The sequence below is a fragment of the Trichechus manatus genome, unplaced genomic scaffold (genome assembly GCF_000243295.1).
Source record: "Trichechus manatus latirostris isolate Lorelei unplaced genomic scaffold, TriManLat1.0 scaffold00054, whole genome shotgun sequence".
Lineage (NCBI taxonomy): Eukaryota > Metazoa > Chordata > Mammalia > Sirenia > Trichechidae > Trichechus > Trichechus manatus.
The window spans coordinates 6,119,240-6,140,849 of record NW_004443990.1 but is presented as its reverse complement, the minus strand read 5'-3'; the positions used below and the strand labels follow the sequence as shown (position 1 = coordinate 6,140,849).

Sequence of the window (21,610 nt, the reverse complement as noted above, 5' to 3'; positions counted from 1 at the left end):
TGTCACATTATAGGGATTGTAACTAGTGTCACATAACAGTATGTGTGTAAATTTTTGTATGAGAAATTAACTTGAGCTGTAAACTTTCACCTAAAAAAAAAAAAAAAAAAAGAAGTGAGCAGGGCAAGACTTCATCTCATGTATTTTGGACATGTTATCAGGAAGACCCGGTCCCTGGAGAAGGACATCATGCTTGGTAAGGTAGAGGTTCAGCAAAAGAGAGGAAGACCCTCCACAAGATAGATTGACACAGTGGCTGCAACAATGAGCTCAAACATCACAATGACTGTGAGGATGGCGCAGGACCAAGGAGTGTTTCCTTCTGCTATACAAACAGTCTCTATGGGTTGGAACTGACTCCACAGCACTTAACAACAACAACTGATAAGGAAGAACTGGCTGAGACCCTGATATGGACTTTTAGCCTCCAGAACTGTGAGAACATATTTCTGTTCCTTAAAGTCACCCACTGGTGGTATTTGTGTTACAGCAGCACTAGATAACTAAGAAAGATGCCAGGTGACACTGTAGCTGCAAGCTAAGGAACGCCTGGAGCTACCAGAAACAGAGGCATGGAACTGATTCTCCCACAGAATCTCAGAAAAAATTAACATGGCTCACATCCTGATCTTAGACTCCCAGCCTCCAGAACTGTGGAAGAATAAATTTCCTTTGTTTTAAGCTGCCCACTCTGTGGTACTTTGTTGTGGCAGCCCTGGGAAACTAATACAGACCAAACAGGACATGGAGGTTACTAAGAAACTTGCCAGTTTTTAGAATGGACAGAGCAGGAAAGTGATTCCAGAGAAAATGAAGGGGGTGCGTGGAGGCTGACGGACAATGGAAATTTGAATACAATGTGTGAACTCCCATAATCATATGCACTCTGCCCCGTCACTGCTGGGGGTGGGTCACTGTCAGAATGGCATGGTGGAGGCATCAGACCTCATCATCTAACTTCACGAGGGGAAGGAGAATCATTATCAACATCAACAGCACAAGGCTGATTCCTATGAGGTGGAGGTCAGACATGCCTCCCCTCTCCGACCTTTTTACCAATTCTGACACCAACCATCTCCCGCACGGCACTCTCTACTTCTCTGCTGGGTTCTATAATTCATTGCAATGGCCACACAGAACTCACAGACAATTCTCACAATCAAGGTGTTTTTAGGAAAGTAACAGATTACAATTCAGGATCAGGGATGACTCAGGATTCAGGACAGCCTCTTCTTAGCCATCCCTGCAGGTGAGCATCTCTCTGGCCCTAAGCCTCAGCCCTGCTTGGGCAAGTGTTACAAAGTTCTTTAGCTCTACCGATAAGTGCCCAGAGGCACCCTACTCTTCCAGCAAACCTCCAACCAGAAGGCACTCAGCTTTCTTGCTCTGTGGGCTGGGAAGTCCAATGCACAGTCTCCTGGTTCTGTTGCTTCTGGTGCCACTGTTTCTCTGCCGCTGTTTCTTGCCATCTCTCACCGTCTCTGGTGTTACAGCTCTCTGTCTCCTGGGTCTAGGAGAGTCTCAGTGCAGGGATCCTGGGTCCAAAGGATGTACTTTGCTCCCGTCTCTTCTTCTTGGTCATAGTCCGTCCCCCTGTGTTCTGGGACTGGCTCTCTTTTAAGCCTAGCAGAATGGCAAAACTGACCAATCCCCTCATTAGGGTTCCATATACCTTCTTTGCATGGTTCTACCCCACATGTCTGCCATGCACTTTATTTGGATTGTTAGCAAGCTGTCCAATCCCCTTAGTGGGCCACAGGCCCTTATTTGCATAGTCCCACCCAATCTTTTGGTGTGAGTTACAAGACTATGGCTAGAAGGGCCATATTAAGTAATTCACTGCACCACAGTCACCTTGGCCAATTGTCTCATTCCAGGAAAGTTCCTGCAGCTACTTGACACTTCTGGATATTGCTGTTTCAGACCACCCCAGCTGCAATGGTGCACAGAATGGTATGCACAATAAATACTGCAGAACTGGATTGTAAACCTCACCCAGAGAGGGCCCCCTGAGTTTCCTGATAAAGTCGAAGCATGTCAAATATCCACACAGGCACCCAGCACAAACAGGTGGCCTTTGGGGAGGACCTCAACAGTTGGCCCTAAAGGTAATAAAATGAGGTTAGAGAACAGCCTCTGATGATTTAGTTGCTTCTCTACAGTCATAAGCTTTGCTGTGGTATAAGGAGCTAAACTGGCCTTGGATTAGCCCTGCCTGTTGGAGTTTACAGAGTTTCCCAGGTTCTTCTTCCACACTGAATTGCCACTGGAAGAAGCTGGGAAGAGTGGAGGGGGTTCTGAGAAATATTCAATCAAACCCCTGCCAGCCATCCACTGAATGGAACTGCAGATTTAAGATCTTAAATGTACAGCTGAAACATTCCCAAGATGCACATGGTGGTGACGGTATCAGATCCTGGACAGTGCCTGTTATGGACTGATTTGTGTCCCCCAAAAGCGTGTTGTCCATTCTCACTGCTTTTCTTTTGTGTCGAAGGACGTGTCTGGTGGTTGGTGAGCCTTGTTGGCTACTTGTTTAGGGGTTCAGCTGTTAATCCAAAGGTCGGCAGTTTGAATGTATCAGCTGCTCCTTGGAAACCCTGTGGGGCAGTTCTACTGTCTCCTATAGGGTTGCTATGAGCCAGAATCTACTCAATGGCAAAGGGTTTTTTTTTTTTTTTATAGGAGACCAAAAGGTCAAAAATTACTGTGAAGCGAAGACGAGGAGGCCAGGGAGCAGGGAAACTAGAGTACTGGAAATGGTACAACCAGAACGCAATGAATGAGAAGGATGACACGTTGTGAAAAACGTAACCAATATCACTGAATAATCTGTGTAGAAATTGTTAAATGGAAACCTAGTTGTGCAAACATTCACTTTAAACACAATAAAACATTAAAAAAAAAAAAAGATTAGGATGGGAAACTTAGGGGGCAGTGAGTTTGTGTTAATGGGCAAGGAACAATTCAGAAAAGGAGGGTGAGAATGGTTGCACAACTAGAAGAATGTAATCCATGTCACTGAATTGTACATGTAGAAATTGTTGAACTGGTGTATGTTCTGCTGTGTATATTTTCAACAACAACAATAAAAATAAAATAAAATATTTTTTTAAAAAGCTTTTTAAAGCTTTTTACTCTGTCCTATAGGGTCGCTATGAGTCAGAATCAACTCGACAGCAATGGGTTTTATACCTGTGGATGTAATCCCATTTGGGAATAGGGTTTTCTCTGTTATGTTAATGAGGCTATATCAGTGTAGGGTGTGTTTTGAGCCAATCACTTTGACATATAAGAAGCAGATTTGGCACAGAAGCAAGGAAGCACAAATGGGGCAAGACTGATTGATGCCACATGGAGATTACCAAGGAACCAAGGAAGAGAAGCTGAAAGAGACAAGGATTTCCCCCCATAGTGGACACAGAGTACCTTCCTCTAGAGCTGGTGCCCTGAATTAGGACTTCTAGCCTCCTCAACTGTGAGAAGATTAATTTCTGTTCACTAAAGCCATCCACTTGTGGTATTTGTTACAGTAGCACGAGCAAACTAAGACAGTGCCTATTTGTGTACGTGTATGCCAGCCACTTGGTTGGGGACTTCGTCTGTGAAGCCACGGCACCTTGGGGCTGTCAGGGCAGGGAAAAGGCCCCTTTAATCACCTGCTGAATTACTTCACATTCCCTTTTCTTTTCCATGTGTGTCCTTGAGCCGGTCACTTAACAGCTCTGAGCCTCAGTTTCCAATCTGAAGAGTGAGGATATTCATAGGGTTTACAGAGTTGTTTTGTGGTATCAGTAGGATAATCTGTAACACACAGCACAGAGGAAGGACCCTGTGTCAAACCCAGGCAGTCTGACCCCAGAGCCCATGTTTGTAACCACTTTGCAGTAGAGTATACTGATGCAGAAAATGAGGTGGCAACTTATGTCATTTATGACAAAAACCTACCTGTCAGGTGGGCCTGTGCCTTCTTTATTAACCAGTGCCAAAGACAAGGTGGGTGTGTTACCGTAATGGACAGAAGAGTCTAAGAAGTAATCAGAAATAGTCTGACTCACATAGAACTATGGCGTTGGCTAGTTGGTCATCGCGTCCCCTAGGAGTGAAATAGATAGGAAGCCTACAAAATATTTACTTGATCTGCATAAGTGGAAGAGTTCTAGGTCAAGTGAACAGAAGTCTAACTTGAATCACCAAATCAGAGAGCCACAGCCCTTCAATCAATTCCCAGACATGAGTCAATTTACAGACCTACAACTCCTTGAATGAAGAGGAGATTGGGTCCCCTTAAGGAAGGACCCCACTGCACTGCCAAAAATTTATACTGTTAATCTTTCTCCCAGCCTTCCCCAAAGGGATCTACAGTCTTTTTACCGGTTGACTGTTCATCGGGGAAAAGGAAATAACCAAAATTTTCAGGGATTACTAGGCACTGACTCTGAATTGACATTTATCTCAGGAGACCCACTGTGCCCCACCAGTCACAGTAAGGGCATGTGGAAGTCAGATTATCAATGGAGTTTTAGCTCAGGTCTGTCTCACAGTGGGTCCAGTGGTTCCCAGAATCCATTCTGCAGTGACTTCCCCAGTTCCAGAATGCATAATTGGAATAGACATACTCAGCAAGTGACAGAATCCCAACACAGTGCCTGGTCCAACCACAGCTTCTCTCTCTGTAGAGAATTATCAGAAGGCTGCTTGGTGGGCATGGAGTCAGAGTGAGGGCTGTGAGTTGTAAGATTTAAATGAACAACAGCATCAGGTTCTGATCTGACCATTTTCACCTATCAGTGAGGCCAGCTACTTAATTAGATAGGATTGAATACCCTCTCCCTTGGGTGGACACTGCTCACTTCTCCCTTTTGGGTGTCTTTTTTGGTGCTTTCATTGTTAACCTTCTCCTTCTGACAGACATATTCCTTTTTTAAATGTAGAGCTACCCTCTGTCTTACTCTATCCATTGGACTTTTTTTTTTTTTAAATCAGGATTAGAGAATCTGAAAAACACTATCCATAACTATCTCTGCAGAAAAATGTTACATTTCCAAAACCATGCGATGAATTTCAGGGGGCTCGTGGACCTCCTTGAAGCTGTGTTATGCACCCTGGGTTAAAATCCCGGCCTTAAGTTAAACTTGTCCATCTCTGCACAGGTTCATTTTGAGCTGAGGTTAAAGTTTAAGTCTAACAATGTAATCTTATTTTCCTCGTGGTCAAGTTCTTAGGATCCTCGTCCATCCTCACTTCCTTTCAATGGCTCACTCCTCTACCTTCTTATCTTAGACTAGGGCCATCCCTTTCACCTGCTGGCTGACCTGCCCTGACCTGGCAGTCACTTCCATAATCACAGCTACTGGGTTAATCTCTAGTTGTGATTACAGTTAATCCTGTCTTCTCACTTTTCCCTCTCTGATTTGTATTTTGCACTTTTCCTTGTATTCCAGTTGCTCCACTCCTACTTTTTTCCCCTCATTCCTTTTCTTCCGGCAGGCTTTGTCCATGCCTCCACACCGAAGATCTGAGGTATTGTTTTCATCCACCCTTGGCTCCTCTGTCCCATCTTCTCATAACCATATTCATAGCCCAATCTCCCTCTTTCTCCCACTTCCTCCCTTTCCCCATATTTTCCTACCAAGACATCCAGGACTTAATTCCCTGGACATCATTTCCTCATTTTCTTCCCTGTAGACATGTCCCAACTCCACCATCGCCAGGACATTTTCTTTAAATTATCCCCTTTTTACATGATTTTCAATACGCATTTGTATCTCCCGCCCAGACTGTTCCTCTGAGCTCCACACTTGCATATCCAACTTAATTATCATTTGCTCTTGGATATCACAAAAACAGTACAAACAGGTCCAAAACGCCATCTATGATTCACTGTTCCCCTGCCCCTACCTTCTCCCACTTCAGTAAACTGGACCCCAGTCCACACAGTAACTCAAGCTAGAGGCGTCCTGGTTCATTGTTCCCCTTTTCGTACCCTCAACATCAGCAAGTCTTGTTGCTACTACTTCCAAAATACATCCTGAGTGTAAAGCAGTCTCTTCATTCCCATTGCCACCACCCTTAGGTAGGGCTAGCATCATTTCTCACCTGGTCCACCACAACAGCCTTCTAACTGGTCTGCCTGCTTCTACGCTTGTCTCCCTCTAATCCATTCTCCACACAGCAGCTACAACTCACTTTTAAAAGCAAATTATCTTGCGTCACTCTCTATTTAACCCTTTTAATGGCTTTCCCTTCATTTACTAAATATTTCTGAGTGTCCTCTATATGCTGACCAAAACAAACAAACAAACCCATTGTCATCGAATCAATTCCAACTCATAGCAAACCTATTTAAAAAAAAAAAAAAAGCTGTTGCCATCAAGTCGATTCCAACTCACAGCGACCCCTATACGACAGAGTAAAACTGCCCCATAGTGTTTCCAGGGAGCTGTTGGTGGATTCAAACTGCCAACCTTTTGGTTAGCAACCGAGCTCTTAACCACTGCACCACCAGCACTCCCCTCTATGTGCCACCAAAAAAAAAAAAAAACGGTTGCCGTAGGGGGTTGATTCCGACCCTATAGGACAGAGTAGAACTGCCCCCAAGGGTTTCCAAGGAACGCCTGGTGGATTCAAACCATTGACCTTTTGGTTAGCAGCCACAGCTCTTAACTACTATGCCACCAGGGTTTCCCTCCATGTCAGGGCCTCAATAATCCCTACCTCATAAAATAAGTGAAATATACAGCATATACGTAGTGATAAGAGCTAGGAAAAAAAATTGTGTATGTGTGTGTTGTCGCCCACACGCGTGCTTGCTTACCATTTTAAATAGGGAGTCCAGCAAGGCTTCACTGAGACTGAATAGATGACTGCTGAGCAAAGGACTTGAAAGAGGTGAAGGAATGAGCCATGCAGACCCCTGTGGAAGAACAGTCCAGGCTGAGGAAACAGCAAGTGCAAAGGACCTGAGGCAGAACATGCCTGGCTTTGGGACTGAGCAGAGTAGAATAAAATTTAAGCTTTACTATGGTGGCCCAGTTTCCCTGCCCCCACCCCCAAAGAGAACAAAGTTAAGATTCCCTATACGTCTTCAATCCCCTTTCCCAGCACTACTCTGGCGCTATATTAAAGCAACACTAGTCTTGCAGTTCACCAGAAGCTGTTTCCTGCTATTGCCTGTGTTGCTGCCTCTTTGGGGGATATTCCTCCCAACCCTTATGCCCATATTCAATTTGCAAGACTGGCTCCTGCTCATCCAATAGGTCTCAGTTTAAATTTGACTTCAGCCCTTTCCTGACCACAGCACCTAAAATAGGCCTCTTGTTATTTCTTTCCTACTTCAGCTTTCTATTTGTTTCCTTCATGGCACTTAACACATCTTGCAATTGGGATGTCTGTCTGTCTACCTACCTACCTACCTACCCTTCTATCAACACTCAATAGGTAAATGGTATCTCATTGTCATATTAATTTGCATTTGATCACTAGTGAAGATTAAGCATTTTCCCAAGGAATGGTTAGCTATTAGTATGATCTATTTCCTATATTTCACCCAAACAAATATTAACTTCATGTCCTTATGTTTTAGGGCTGAAAACAGGATTGGCCAGCGGAACACAACCCTCTTCACTTCTGGGCGGGGTGGGGGGGGGGTACTTATTTTTCCCAAATATCCTGGCGGAGTCAGTGACTCATGGTGATTCAGCCTCTCTTCTCAGATATCATCCCCCAACCCAAACCCTTTAGAGGACTGTTTCACTTCGCCACCGCCGGCTTGTGAAAATGGACAAAAGTGCATTTGAGTGGTACCAGGTATCATCATCACTATTAATGCCGTTACTGAGCAATTGTTAACGATCACTCAATTACGCATTACAACCCTGGAGCAGGCAGTCCGGGATTACGAAAAAACTGAAAACCCCGAGGCAAGGGGAGGCCTACCCTTCACCCCCCCACCCCGGGCTTTTCCAGAGGGCGCTCCGTTTCCAAGCAGGCAGCGATCTCAAACTGACCCCTCGAGACTGTCCAGAGGCGGGGCGGGAGTAGGAAAGGGTTTGCCTCCTGCAGGAAATCTGCCCCGGGCTGGCTGAGTAGAGGATCCAGATTCCGCTGTGTATTAAGCCCCCACTCCCGAGCCCCGCCGAGATTACAGCTCATCTCGCGAGAGCACGAGCAAGGCCCGGCTCCGGTCGGCGGCGCTGGCGCCGGCGCCGGCGGTGGGATGTTCGGAGCGCTCCAGACCGCGCCCTCTCTGGCGCAGCTGGGAGAAGAGTGACCGAGGCGCGGGAGGTTTAGCAGCAGGCGGCGCGCACGCGCAGGTGCGCGAGGAAGGACGCGGGGGCAAGAGGGCGGGGGGCGGGGCTTTGCGTCGCACAGCGGGCACGTCCCTGCGCGTCCTCAGTATTTAATGTCTCTGTGTTCCACCAGCCTGGGCGAACACGTGCGGGAGTCGCCGGGGGCAGAGCTGCGGGGCCCGGGGCGGCAGCCGCGCAGGGACTCTGCATCCCGACGGTCGCCAAGGAGCTGGTAAGTTGGGGCGGCCGGGGGCAGCTGCTCCGGGGACCACTTGCCGGGACCCGCAGGGCGACTCCGTCGGGGTGATGGGGAGCCTGAGGTGCAGGTGCAGGGTGCGACGCGCGCTCTAGGTGCCCTATGGGCAGTAGGTTCCCGACGCCGAGCGTGTGCGCACGGGTTCCGGGCTGCCGCCGGCTGTCAGGCAGGGGGTTCCCTTCCGTTTGCTCGCCTGCGCGCCCCCCCGTCCTCCGCCGTCGGGGTTGTCTGCCGGTGGGCTTCTGCTGACGGATCCGGTGTGCGTAGCTTGGGGCGGTGCTCGCAGCCGCGCCATTCCTCACACCCGTGTCACCATCCTCAGGGGAGGAGGCGAGGAGGCGACGCCCGGGGCGCTCCTCTGCAGCTTAACTTTCGCAGAGCGCGCACGCCCTCCTGTGAAGCAGACCCGGCGCGTCCCACCCAAGGTCGCCCAATCCCATGCGCGTTTACTTTTCAAAGGTCGTGTGTACCCAGTCTGAGCCGGGAGAGGAGGCGGCGGCGGGAGGCGGGCTGTGGGCAGGACCAGGTACTAAGAAGGGCGAGGAGGTCCCCCAAGCCTCGACGGGCCCCTCCTTCCTCTTCCTGAGGGATTGATTAGAGTTGAATCGGTAACTTCAGGAACCTCATCCAACTTCTAGGCCCTTTGGCGCGCCCTGGGTTCTCCGCACCGTAGGCCCGGAGCCAGCGGTGAACCCGAGCAGGTAGCCCAGCTCCCGGGAGTTCAGTGCGGCGAACAAGCGGAAAGGGCTCGGCCTGCGCAACGGGGAGGATGGTCTGTGGGAGACTGGTTGTGATTGGAAACCTTTTCGGACGGAGGGACTGTTTGAACCGAGTTAGGGTCCGCAGGTCGAAGGCATGGGTGTCTCCCGAAAGGATTAGCATTTGCAGCACCTTTAAGCTTGTCCTGAGAGGCGGAGGCCGTCCAGCCCTGTGTGCCCGCTGACTTCACGCCCGGGGGCGCCGCGTGTCACGTGTCGCGCCCCGCCTGCCTCCGCCTCCTCCCCCGCCGCCTCAGGCCTGCGGTCTGGAGGGACCATGCTTGTTTCGGGGTTATGGGTTAAAATGTACGTGGAGAGGCAGTGGGTTGGACGCCTCAGGGCGTGCTTTCCTGTGTTCTACTAGTTTTTGCACTGGGTTATGGATCCTGCCATTTCCCTACCCCTGGGATGAGAGGTGGGCGGTGCAGAACCGACTCGAGACGGGATGGACGCCCTAGGCGATTCGGGATCTTTCTTCCTCCGGGGAGATGCCCAGGGTGGCATGCGCCTTCTTGCCCATCGGCCGCCGCTAACAGGAACCCGGTGGACTTCGCGCCAGGTGCGAGTGGAGGCCTCTCAAGCCGAGTGGGGTGTACTTAGAGGGCAATTAGTTAATAGCTAGATTAAACTCGAGGAGCCCTGGTCGCACAGTGGTTAAAGCGGTCAGCTGCCAATGGAAAGGTCAGCGGTTGGAATCCACCAGCTGCTCTGCGGGAGAAAGATGTGGCAGTCTGCTTCTGTAAAGATTACAGCCTTGGAAACCCTGTGGGACAGTTCATCTCGGTCCTCTAGGGTCTCTATGAGCCTGAATCGACTCGACAATAGGTTTTGGAGATTAAACTCACTGTCGTTCCCCTTACTCAAGTGCAGGCTACTTGGTGCTTAAATTTATCTCCTGCGGTGAAATCTGGGCTGCTGAACCCGGTCTAGTCATAGCTGTTGGTTTGCTGCTCCTCCTGGATGTCGCAATTACTGATCAAGGAGCACCGTTCACAAAAAAGCTATTAATTCTGGCAACTATAACCTTTCTTTCATGCTCTTGTAACTGCTAAATCCTTCCCAAATTAGTAGCTTCTTTTTTTTTTTTTTAAACTCATAACTTTATTTAGAAAGCAAAGCTTGCACTCTTAGTAAGCACCACCCATCCACTTTCCTCTTAAAGGTACAGGCCATCTTTGAAGTGAAGAGTGGGGAGCCCGACTTGATCGTTTATGGAATTCCTCTGTTGTTGACATTCACGTGGCTTATCTGCTGATTATTTAACACTCCTGAGCACTGGGAACAAGTGAAGTTACATTTTTGGAGCTTTTTGACTTGCGTTTGAACCTTTTCTCTTTCACTTCCAACTAGTTTTGTGGGTTCTGGGTAATAAGTCCTGGGTATAGTCTCCATGAAATGTGGCCCTAGGCTAGAGGCCCTCTGGATCCTGTAGGTATGCAAATCAGGAAAGCTTCAGTCCCATCCCAGATTAGCTTCTGTTGTCCTGTGTATTAGGTGATGGCCAGAACTTGCAGGTACCTTATCCAAGCCATTGAGACAGGGGTCTAGCGGATTTGAGTCTGGCTGGAGTCCCTTGTGTGAATGTCCCAAGGTTTCTAGGAAGTACGTTCACACTTGGCCACTGCAGGGTGACAGTGGAGGTAAGTGACCTGCTCAGGTGCCTAGGAAGTTGATGTGTCTCCAGTGTAAGGTTGCCGAGCCATCAATATTTTAAAGCAATTTGTCTTGCTAGCTGGTAATCCAAATTATTTTTGGGCTTTGGAACCCGGCAAGATCATAGCCATAGTTTGTGGAGGAGGACTAGTTTTAGCTTTCACAGTGTTCCCCTGCCCCGACCTAACAATTCGAGATAATATTTGCCAGACTCATGGCTATGCCTGGTACGTGGTTAGTACTCAAGCATTGTTTTCTTCCCCCTAATGAAGCCCTAAGACTGACTCCACTTAAAGTTTCTTGTGAATCACTTGAGTGATTTGAAGTTTTTTAAAAGCATCCTCTCTCCCAGCCTCTAACCTAGAAACTTGGCTGGAAGGAAAAGGAAAACAAATTGGTTTCCCTCTGCTTTAATAGTTAGCCTCCTGACTTGAGCCTGCAGCAATAAGAGTCGGTCCTGGGCGTGCATTTCAGGGCTCTGAGGATCGTGCAGCCCCTGTACCTGGCGACCTGTCCGCCTTCCAGCGTCCTTCCCCAGCCACTCCTTCCTACTCTGCCCTGTGAGTCTAGAATGAGAGAGCTGCTCTGCAGCTTGGTCTGTTATTGTGGGGAGGTCCACAGTTGTTTCAGGTATGAGTTCATCCCTTTAGTTGGTCATTCGGAAGTGAGTTTTCCCTCGACTACAGGGAGGGTGGTGGGTTCTATGAGCCTCTTGTCCCTCTGAAATCATCTCAGATTGAGAGTTGCTAATCTCTGTAGTGGTGTGGAAGGAGCCCTGGTGGCTCAACGGTTAAGCACTCAGCTGTTAACGGAAAGGTCAGCATTTCAAACCCACCAGCCGCTCCACGGGAGAAAGAGGTGGCAGTCTGCTTTTATAAAGATTTATAGCTTTATATTGTTGTAGAGGTAGGTATAGGCTTGTAATAGGTGAGAACAGATAAAAATACAGATAAAAAGTACACGTAAATATAAATATGTGCGTGCTGGCACATACATTCATTGAAGACACAAATATGGATACTCCACAGACATAACCAAACACCTTCCAAGATTGGTTTTCAGGGTTTGAAAGCTTAGACAATAGTCTCATGGGAAAACTGAGTCAATTGGCATAACATAGTTCACAAAAATCATGATCTGCATCCAAGTGAAGTGAGTAGCATCTGGGGTCTTAAAAGCTTGCAAGCAGCGATGTAAGACACAACTGTGGGTCTCTACTCGTCAGGAGCAAAACATAAGAAGGTGACCAAAAACTCAGAAGAAACAAGCCTACACAGGTCACAACCTCATCTACCCTGAGACAAGAGGAGCTGGATGGTGCCCGGTTACCACCACTGACTGTTCTGACTGGGGTCACAATAGATAATCCCAGATAGAATTGGAGAAAAATGTGGAGCAAAATTCAAGTTCTTATTTTCAAAAAAACTAGGCAAACTGGAACAGTAGAGAACAGAGGACTCCCTGAGACTGTCACCCTGAGACAGTCTTTAAACCTAGAACTGAGCCTATCCCCTGAGATCACCTTTTAGCAAAATAGCAGAGTGGCACACAAAATAAAGTATATTACCCGTAAGATCGGACCATCAGTATGAGACCAAAAGGTCAACAATTACTCAGAAGCAAAGACGAGAAGATAAGGGGCCAGGGAAACTACAGAACTGGAAAGGGAACAAGCAGAACACAAAGAGAATAGTGACACATGCTGATAAGTGTAACTAATGTTACTGAACAATTTGTCTGAAAATTGTCAAATGGGATCCTAACTTGCTGTGTAAACTTTCACTAAAAACTCTATAAAATATTATTTAAAAAAAAAATTACAGCCTTGGAAACCCTGTGGGGCAATTATACTCTGTCCTGTAGCGTCACTGTGAGTCAGAATCGACTCCACAGCACCTGGTATAGTGGTCTTGGGGCCTTTGGGTGGTGTAGATGGTTAATGTGCTCTGCTGCTGACAGAAGGGCTAGAGGTTCACGTCCACTCACAGGTGCCTTAGAAGAAAGGCCTGGCAGTATACATCTGAAAAATCAGCCGTTAAAAACCCTACGAAGTATAGTTCTACTCTGACACACCTGAGGTCGCCATGAGGTGCCATTGACTCCACGGCAGCTGGTTTTAAGTTTAGTGCTAAACTTTGCTTCCTGGGACAAGTTTCTTTTTCTTCTCCACGGCTTCCTAGTGTGATACCTCACATAGATTTCACTTTTATGGTCATTTAGCATTGAGTACCCATCGATTGTGGCACTCCACTGAGTGAACTTGATGCCACCTGCTGGCCTGGGTACTTAATTTTAAACTTGGGCAAAGGGAAACATGATCAGTGAGAATGTCTTGAGCAGGACAGGGTCTGGCTAGAGAAGTAGCTTAGAGGGAATATGGGAACTGAAATTTAGGGGCTGCCCTCTTCCTTGACAGTTACTGTGCTAGGTGAGTTACAAGCAAACATCCCACTAATCCTTTAATCCTCACACCTCTGAGTACGATCGAGGAGGGTGAAGCTGGAGATCATTTTGGATCGTTTCAGTGCCTGTATTTTTATGGGTTTTGGTCTTGAACTAGATCCTCTGGCAGGCTTTTGTGAGAAGCATCAAAGTAGTATTCTTAAATCCATGGGCTTTTCTCTTAATCTTCCTCCTGCTTTCTAAGCAGATCCTTGCAGTAAGGGAGAAGTGTGCATTATCATTTAGAGTTCTTGGACTAGCTTTCCAGTAATAAGTAGCTTTCAAGGTGTCCTTTTCCTTACCTTTCCTTTCTGCTACTAAGAGAGGAACCATCTTCATTCTGTCCAGGTCCTCGCCATTTGGACATGTCTGCAGCTCAGTTTGATAGTTTGCAGGAGCCAGTGGTAAACATTCTGTTCCCCATCCTGAAATGCTGGCTGTGTTCACTTAGTCATGTGTCACTGAGGCTCCTTTGCGCTTTAGAGCAAAATAGGGCCCCTGAAGTGAGTTTTGGAAGTATAGGTATGCAGAGCTCAGGGCTGATGAGGCTTGTTTGACCACTGAGTTTAGGTGGGAAGAGCCTCAGATTGGGGGCATAATAACTTTTGGTGCAGCTTCAGGGCTGAAACCTGGCTGAGATTCTAGGCAGGTCCCTCCCCTCAGAATCTTCAATTTCCTTAACTGGGGAAAGAGGGCTGGTCAACATCAGAAGTATTCAGATCTTGCTCCTGGGAGCCCTGGAGTAACAAGGTGCCTTAGGGCAGCTGGAGGGCAGGAGTGCCCTCGGGGCTGTGTAGGAGGGGAGGGGTGTGTTTGGGAGCCTGGTTCCATGGGTAGTACAAGTCAAAGACATTAAAAACAAAAAACCCATCCACTGGTTTAGGTGCATCTCACATTCACTTAGTTTTAAGGTGCTGCTGTTCTAAATACTTTTATTTATTTCTTTATTTTTTCAGATGTCTGTATTCTCGTCTCCACACGTGGCTAATTAAATAAAAAAATTTTTTTTTAACATTAAATACAATTTAAAAATTAGTTCCTCGTGGCATTAGCCACACTTCAGGTGCTCGGTAGCCTCATATGGCTAGCGGCTGCTGTCCTGGACAGCGCAGGTTTGGAACATTCCCATCATTTCAGAAAGTTATGTTGGATGGCGCTGGTCTAGAGTGTTCTTTGCTCAACTCTAAAAGCTTAATTGCCTCAACTTGTAAATCTCTTTCAGCATCACATGTTTGGGCTGAGTCTTCCATAGTCCAGAAACCCAGCAGCTTTGGTGACAAATTATTTATGTATTGGCTTTCTCCATGGCATGTTGAGAAGCGAGTTCTGGTCTGCTAGTTGGGAGGGAGTGATCAATTATGAATCAGCTTGAGAGAGGAGCTTGGCCAGGCACCTGGGGATAGGAGGGAGAAGCGGAAGGGCCAGACATGGTTAACGTGCTCTGCTCTAACGGAAAGGCTGGAGGTTCAAGTCTACCCAGAGGCACCTCAGAAGAAAAGCCTGGCGATCTATGTCTGAAAAGTCTTTTAGCAGTCTTTAGAGTGGCACTCAAACTCTTGGAAAGCCGTTTTGATTTGAGAGCCTGTTTATTATCACAAAAGTCCTTGCTGGTTTTCCAAGGCCAGTGTTTTCTGTCCTTGGTCTTCAAATGTCAGATGTCACCTGACCTGCTCCTCGGTCCTTCACACACTGATGACTTTTCTATAGGATCCCAGTGTGGGTCCTCTGCTAAATCAGGGTACTGACGATTTACAAACAAGCATCATTATTTTCTTTCTGCTCTCTCCAGTCCATCTAAATGTTTACCCACTCAGGAGGCCTGTTTTTAGAGAAAGTGTTAGGAGACTTGGACCATGGCAGGGTGGGGGTTGGGGGGGGTCCTCTAGTGTTGCTGTGAGGCAGTTCTGGTTTGACTTCCACACGCCCCTCTCATCTAGTTCTGGCTGTGCTTTGTTTGAGCCCTGCTAGACTGACCTTTGGCATATAATATCACTCCTTTCTTGGAGTCAGACAGCATAAGATGCATTCCCGTTGCTGTGAGTTGATTCCAACTCATGGCAACCCCACGTGTTACAGAGTAAACTGCTCCATAGGGTTTTCTTGGCTGTAATTTTTATGGAAGCAGATCTCCAGGGCTTTCTTCCGTGAAGCCACGGGGTGGGTTCGAACCACCAACTTTTAGGTTAGCAGCTGATTGTAAACCGCTTGTGCCACCCAGGGTCCTATAAGATGCATAACAGATGCTTACTAAGCACCTACTATATACCTGACATCTTAGGAAGTTTTTTATTATTTTTTTTCCTTCGAACTATTCCACTCTTATTCTTTCTCAACCCTCTGAGGTTAAGTATCTCTAGTTTGTGAGTGAGGAAACTGAGACCCTGAGGAGGGTGAGCTGATCCCAGGACTAGGGGGTGGCTGGACTGGCTTTGGACGTAGGTCTCTCTCTCATTGTGCTTGAGGCTGTTTCTTGTTCACTGCCCCATTATCACTACATCCTCATCCAGAAAAAGATGAAAGCTTTTTCTCCCATAAATTGTCAGACTATTAAGTGTTTTGAGCCATTTAAGCCTTATAACAACCTTGCGGGGGGGGTACTGTTATCCCGTTTTACAGCTGAGGAGACTGAAGTTCGGCAGCCTACTCTGTACCCTGTCTTTCCAAAGCCCTGTTTTCTCATCCGAACTGTGCAACTCTTCAGTGCCTTTGCGCTGCTCAGGAACAGACTATGAACACAAAGACGTCTGGTGCTAGTGCTTTGGCTGTTGTCTGTGGAGGTAGGGAACTGCTGTGAGGGCCTGGGGGACTGCTCGGAAGACAACTGTTTAGCCCAGTCTCCTGGTTGCAAAGACAACCTTGAAGTTGTCTAATAATAACGTGGCCTGTCAGACCTCACATGGTGGTCACAAGACCATCCCCTGGCCCTCAACAGGTTGTCACCTGGGAGTATCTTGGCCCCAGTTGGAGGAAGCTGGCAAGATCTGTTTAAGCACACCCCCTAGCCCCCTCCCAGCCTCATATCCACCCCATCCCTGTGCCTTCTCCTCCAGCCTTGGTATGTGTGTGTGAGGACCAGGGACAGCAAATCTGAAGACCCGTTCAGTCTTCAGTAGGAGCTCCTTTTTCCCCCCTCCCCAGCCCTCTAAAGGAAAAGGGGCTGGAGTTATTCTCACTTGCCCAGAGCTTCCGTGGATGGAGGCCAGCGCTGAAACGGGCTCTGAGCACTCTCCTGTGAGAAAAGGCCAGGCTCAGAATAACCTCCCTGCTTTGTCCTTTGACTTTGGTGTGGCCCACTCAGCCAAGCATGTGCTGGCACGCTATTTTTAGCAGATGGCATCCTTTAGAAGGGCCAAGTGCATGTGGCTGCAGTGTGTGGGGCAGGTGGGGTGATGAACTCCTGCCGCCTCATCTGGAAAGGCAAGAGAATAAAGCCACTCTGAAACTGCCACAGGGTGTGTGTTTTGGGGGGTGGGGGTGCTTAAGAGATCTCTGGGGCTGCCTTTTCTATTCTGGATCTGTGGCAGGGGCCCAGCCCTGCCTCCTGGGCCAGGCAGGCACGTGACTGAGGCAGGCCCGGTGAGCTGGGAGCTAGGGGTCAGGACTGCAACCCTGGAGAATTCTCAGGAAACCGTATAACCCCATTTTCACATGAAGTGGACACTGAAAACTCTGTAAAGCAGTATGGATCCACAGGCAGCCTGATTGCTTGGTGTCCTCTGGTTTAAACACAACTGAAACCATGAACCCAAGAGGGAGAGCCATGCCCCCCTCAATAGGAACTCTTTACTGGGAAGCTGCTGGGGCTTAAAGGTATGAAAAAGTCGTTCGACAAACAAGTTCTCCTGTTCCTACCACTCTCCTTTTTCTTTCTTTTTCGGTCCTTTTCTCTTAGAGTTGCCAACTCCAGCCCATCTGTCTGTTTCAGATTAAGAAAGCTTTGAGCCATATAAGGCCCTCTGTTGCCTATGGTTTATGTTGGCTGGAGAGTGAGGTTGTTTTTGTGAAATCCTGATTCAGAGTGGCAAGGACTTCTGTGTGCGGGGCAGGTCTGGTGGTAAGCTGCTACCGCAGATCAGGGCAGGCAGGAGGATAAAGCCACTCTGAAACTGCCACGGGGTATGTGGTGGGGCTGAGGGTGTGTGTGTCCATCTTGTTGGAACAGATGTATTTGAGGAGTGGGAGGGTAAGGGTAAGGGTGGCTCTCTAGGGCTACTGTGTGACCATTGTTTACCGAGAACTTGACTTAAGCCAGCCCCTGCTTACCCACACGCTCTGTGCCTGTCATGCTACCAGCCACAGTAGCATCTGTTTCTGGAATAGGTTCTAGAAGCAGCTTCTGTTTATTAATGAAAGAAACTAAAGCCCCTTGGCTCTTTGGGCAAGTTGGACCCCTTCTTCTGGAGGAGCATAGGAAGTTCGGTGACTCCTGCTCTTCCGGGTTCTCTGAGTCCAGATCCATCTTCAGCCATACTTCTGCTGGGTGATATTGAGGAGCAATTTCTCTAGCAACGGCCCTCTGACCTCCTCTTTGCCTCTCCTTGCTGTGTCTCTTGAGTCAGCCAAGTTGGTTCCTGCCTTAGGACTTTGACACCTGTTCTCTCTGCCCGCAGCTCTCTCCTCCTCCACCCTGGCATGGCTCCTTGTCACAGTTGTAGCTCTGATGACCCACCCTTTTTCCGAGAGGCACTCACTTACCATTCTGTTTAAAGCTCCCCTCCCAAGCTCACTGTATCCATCCTTCCTCAACTGGACTTCCTCATCTAAAGAAAGAACACAGAAAATGATCCAAGTGACTGTTTCTCAACTCTCCCAACTAGGAGTGTGGTTGATTCATTGCATACAAGAGATGCCTTAAGGCTCATTTCTCTCCTGGGTTGAGAGAGGCTGCAGGCATATTCCGTTAACTTGTTGAATCTTTGCTATTCCTTACTATCTGAAATTTAACTCCTTACTCTTGCCTCTGCCTTTGCTCCCTGAGGGCTGTTTCCCTGTGTCTCCAGTAGGTATTGAAATCCTGATGACATGACTAGCCTTGAGGGGTCCTGATACCTGATATTGGCTAGCTATTAGTGGGGATGGGAAACCAAATGCTTTGGTTCCGGAAGGGTCTGCCAGTAGAATAAGCTCTTTCCCTTTTTGATTATTACTACTATGTCATCAGGGAAGTTGGGGGTCTCTGAAACAAATATGATGTCAGTTATTATGGGAAAGGAGCCTTGGTGGCATAGTGGTTAAGAGCTCAACTGCTAACCCAAAGGTCGGCAGTTTGAATCCATCAGCCACGCCTTGGAAACTCTTTGGGGACAGTTCTGCTCTGTCCTGTAGGGTCCTTATGCATGGGAATCGACTTGACTGCAATGGGATCATGGAAAAATAATGTGTCACAAGTTTGTAAATTGATGAGTTGACACTTTTTAGTAGATACTTAGTATGATGGTTAATAAGAAACATTGTATAAAGCCGTGTGGGTAGTTGAGCATCCACTGCTACTTGTGTATAGCTTAGAAAATGTATTAATTTTCTATCAAAGCATTGCTTGTAGACTTGACTTTGACTATGCACAAGGTTTGGAAGAGCAGTCGTTTGCCTACTGCCCCCTCCCCCCATCTCCTGTTCTCTGCTAGAGACTGTGGCTTTGTGCTCCTTAGCTGTTCTCTTTGCTGTCATTGACCTCTGTATTTTCAACAGTATATATTTTTTTCTTTTAAAAAAATATTAATTGAATTTGTTTTTCTACTGTAGAAGATAAGGATTTAGCTCATTCTCACACATTTTTTCACCCCTCGTTCTCCCAATATAGAGAGGAAGCGTAATTTTTGGTCAAGCCTGCTGTTCAGAGTTTACATTATTATAAACATTTTTGTGGCTAAAAAATTCTTATCGTTTTCCTTATTTTTTTTTCTTGTCTGTCTCCCCTCCTCTCCCAGTTAATTTTCTTAGTTTCTCTTGCTTATTTTTCTCTGTATTGCTCACTAATTCACTGATTCTCCCTTGAGCCTCAGCTGTTGCTGTAAAACTTCTCTTGTTGGCAGAAAGCTCTTCTCATTATGGTTAAATACATCAGGTAATCTCAGCAGTTCCTGTTGCTCTTGGGAAGTATCCCTTTCCACTGGTTCTGCTTCCCTTTCATCCTGGGAATTCTCTTTCCCCTTGTCTGTGTCCCTTTTTTCTTGCTGTACTCCCTTATCTTGGTGGAGCCCCTATTCCAGTGGCCTGCTGAGAAAGTGTGCGTGGGTAGCAGGGCTTCTGATTGGTTTCATTCCGGTTCCAGCCCCTGCTGAAACTTTACTTTTCTAACAAGTTCCCTGCTGAGAATTTGCTTTTCTAACAAGTTCCCAGGAAGTTATACATCAGAATCACCTGGAGATCAATGCCAATTCCCAGCAGAAGCCCTGCCACCCGGTTTGAAGCCCTGCCACCTGGTCTGAAGCTCTGGTGGGTGGGCAGCCAGCTGACAAGAAGCAAGCTGGTTCATGCAGGCCAGCAGGCACCTTTGAAGGCATGGGTGGAGGATTGATGGAAAGCCTGCAGAGACAGCTAGGCCCCTAGGTCTCTCCACCACCCCAGCAGCAGACCTTTACTTCCTGGAGACGTTATAAATGAGAAGGACTCTGGAGTTAAGGCACCAGGTAATGTTGAAGATGAGTCTTGAATGAAAGTTTGCATATTGAATGCGTCAGCCACCCACCTTGACTCCCAGGATGCTGGCATTCAGGTTATATCCTCCTTCTCACCCTAAGACAATAGTGCAGAAGGAGTCCCTGGGTGGTGCAAAAAGTTTGGTGGTTTGAGACCACCCAGAGATGCCTCTTGAGAAAGGCCCAGTGATCTACTTCCAAAAAGTCAGCCTTTGAAAACCTTACGGAGCATAGTTCTACTCTGACACACACGGGGTCACCATGACCCAGAATCAATTCCATGGCAACTGGTTTAGTCTGGAGAATTGGCAACCTGTTACTTGTTCCTCCCCCACCCCACCCTCCAGCCTGTATCTTGGACATACTGCCCCTTGCTTTCCACTGGACAGTGGCAGTAACAAGCTCACTGGAAAAGGTCATTGATTTTTGCCCCAAAGAAAACTGAAAGACTTGAAAGTGCCTCAAGGGCAGCATCTTTGATTCATTTCTGCTTCACATCATGCTTTGTACCCTATAGGTGCCAATTAGTATTTGCCACACAGAAATTATCTCCTTATACTTTTCTGTGATTTCTGAGTTGGTGGTTTTACAGTGTCTGTGGTTTGGAAAATCGGTGTCTTACCTCTGCTTTGCCCACTTGAGGTGGTGTGAAGGATCTTTTGCTTTAGACCATCTTTTCTGCTTTCTTTTGAGGGCACATGCCATCTTATTAGTTTTTTAACAAGCTTGTTGTCAGATCACAACTTCATGCCTTTGAGGCAGGCCTGTGGTCACGTACTCCATGTATCCAAGAGTACTTTTATTGGCACTTGCTTTGCCACCATTCTCAGAAACCTGTTGGAATTTACTTGTAGAGCAAGATGGCTGCGAAGAGCCAGAGATGAGGGGCAGGATGGGCTTTTTACAAAACCACACCCCTGACCCTCAATGAAGCAATGGGAAGACCTTTGTAGGAGGTGCTGATGATTTTTTTCTTCACTTCTCAAGGCGGAATGAGACCTGCCATGTTGCGGTGGGTCACTGGAGAAGGGGCGTGGCTGGGTCCTCATCTTTGTGTCTCTTCCTTTATTACCAAGTTTTCTGAACCAGGAGTTACCTTAATTGGACTGGAGGAGGAAGTACTCTTAATTTGAGACTGCGTCTAGAGGTGGAATTTTTGGCTTCCGGCTCTTCTTACCTGGAGTGCCTGGTGTTGTACTCTGGGTTTCCATTTTGGCTGGAGAAGGCTTCACCATACAGGTTCTCCCACCCAGAAGTGACCAGGTTAAACCTCCAGCCTCTCTCCTGCTGAGCAGGCTGGGGAAGTGTTCTGGGACTTCTAGATGGCCAGTCTACCCGGAACGATGGGAGTACCCCCAGAGTCTGGCTGGCCTGGTTCAGAGACTGGGTCCAGCCATGTCTGGCTGCTCTGGGGCCATCACAATGGAGGGTGTGGGGACATCCTGGGCAGGGCCCCCACAGCTCCACTGTGAGCTAATTTGGAATCTTGAGGGTGTCAACATGAGTTGACTCAGGCCCCCTAAGGATGAGGGTAACAAGCCTGTGAACACCGGGGCTGGGCTGAGGCCAGAA

General features: G+C 47.7%; 1 protein-coding gene and 1 long non-coding RNA gene across 2 annotated transcripts in view; one reads left to right on the top strand and one right to left on the bottom strand.

Annotated features, from left to right (window-relative positions):
• LOC111820870 (uncharacterized) overlaps positions 1–8,248 on the bottom strand; it is an 18,852-nt gene extending 10,604 nt beyond the window's left edge. The window contains exons 1-2 of the long non-coding RNA XR_002824357.1: positions 8,010–8,248; positions 6,818–6,916 (exon numbers count right to left, since the gene is read on the bottom strand). This is a non-coding gene — a long non-coding RNA (uncharacterized LOC111820870). The remainder of the gene's footprint in view (positions 1–6,817; positions 6,917–8,009) is intronic.
• Positions 8,249–8,412: 164 nt separating this feature from the next.
• Positions 8,413–21,610, top strand: part of AKAP1 (A-kinase anchoring protein 1) — a 35,958-nt gene continuing 22,760 nt past the window's right edge. The window contains exon 1 of the mRNA XM_004377896.2: positions 8,413–8,523. The gene's annotated coding sequence lies outside the window, so the exon portion shown is untranslated. The remainder of the gene's footprint in view (positions 8,524–21,610) is intronic.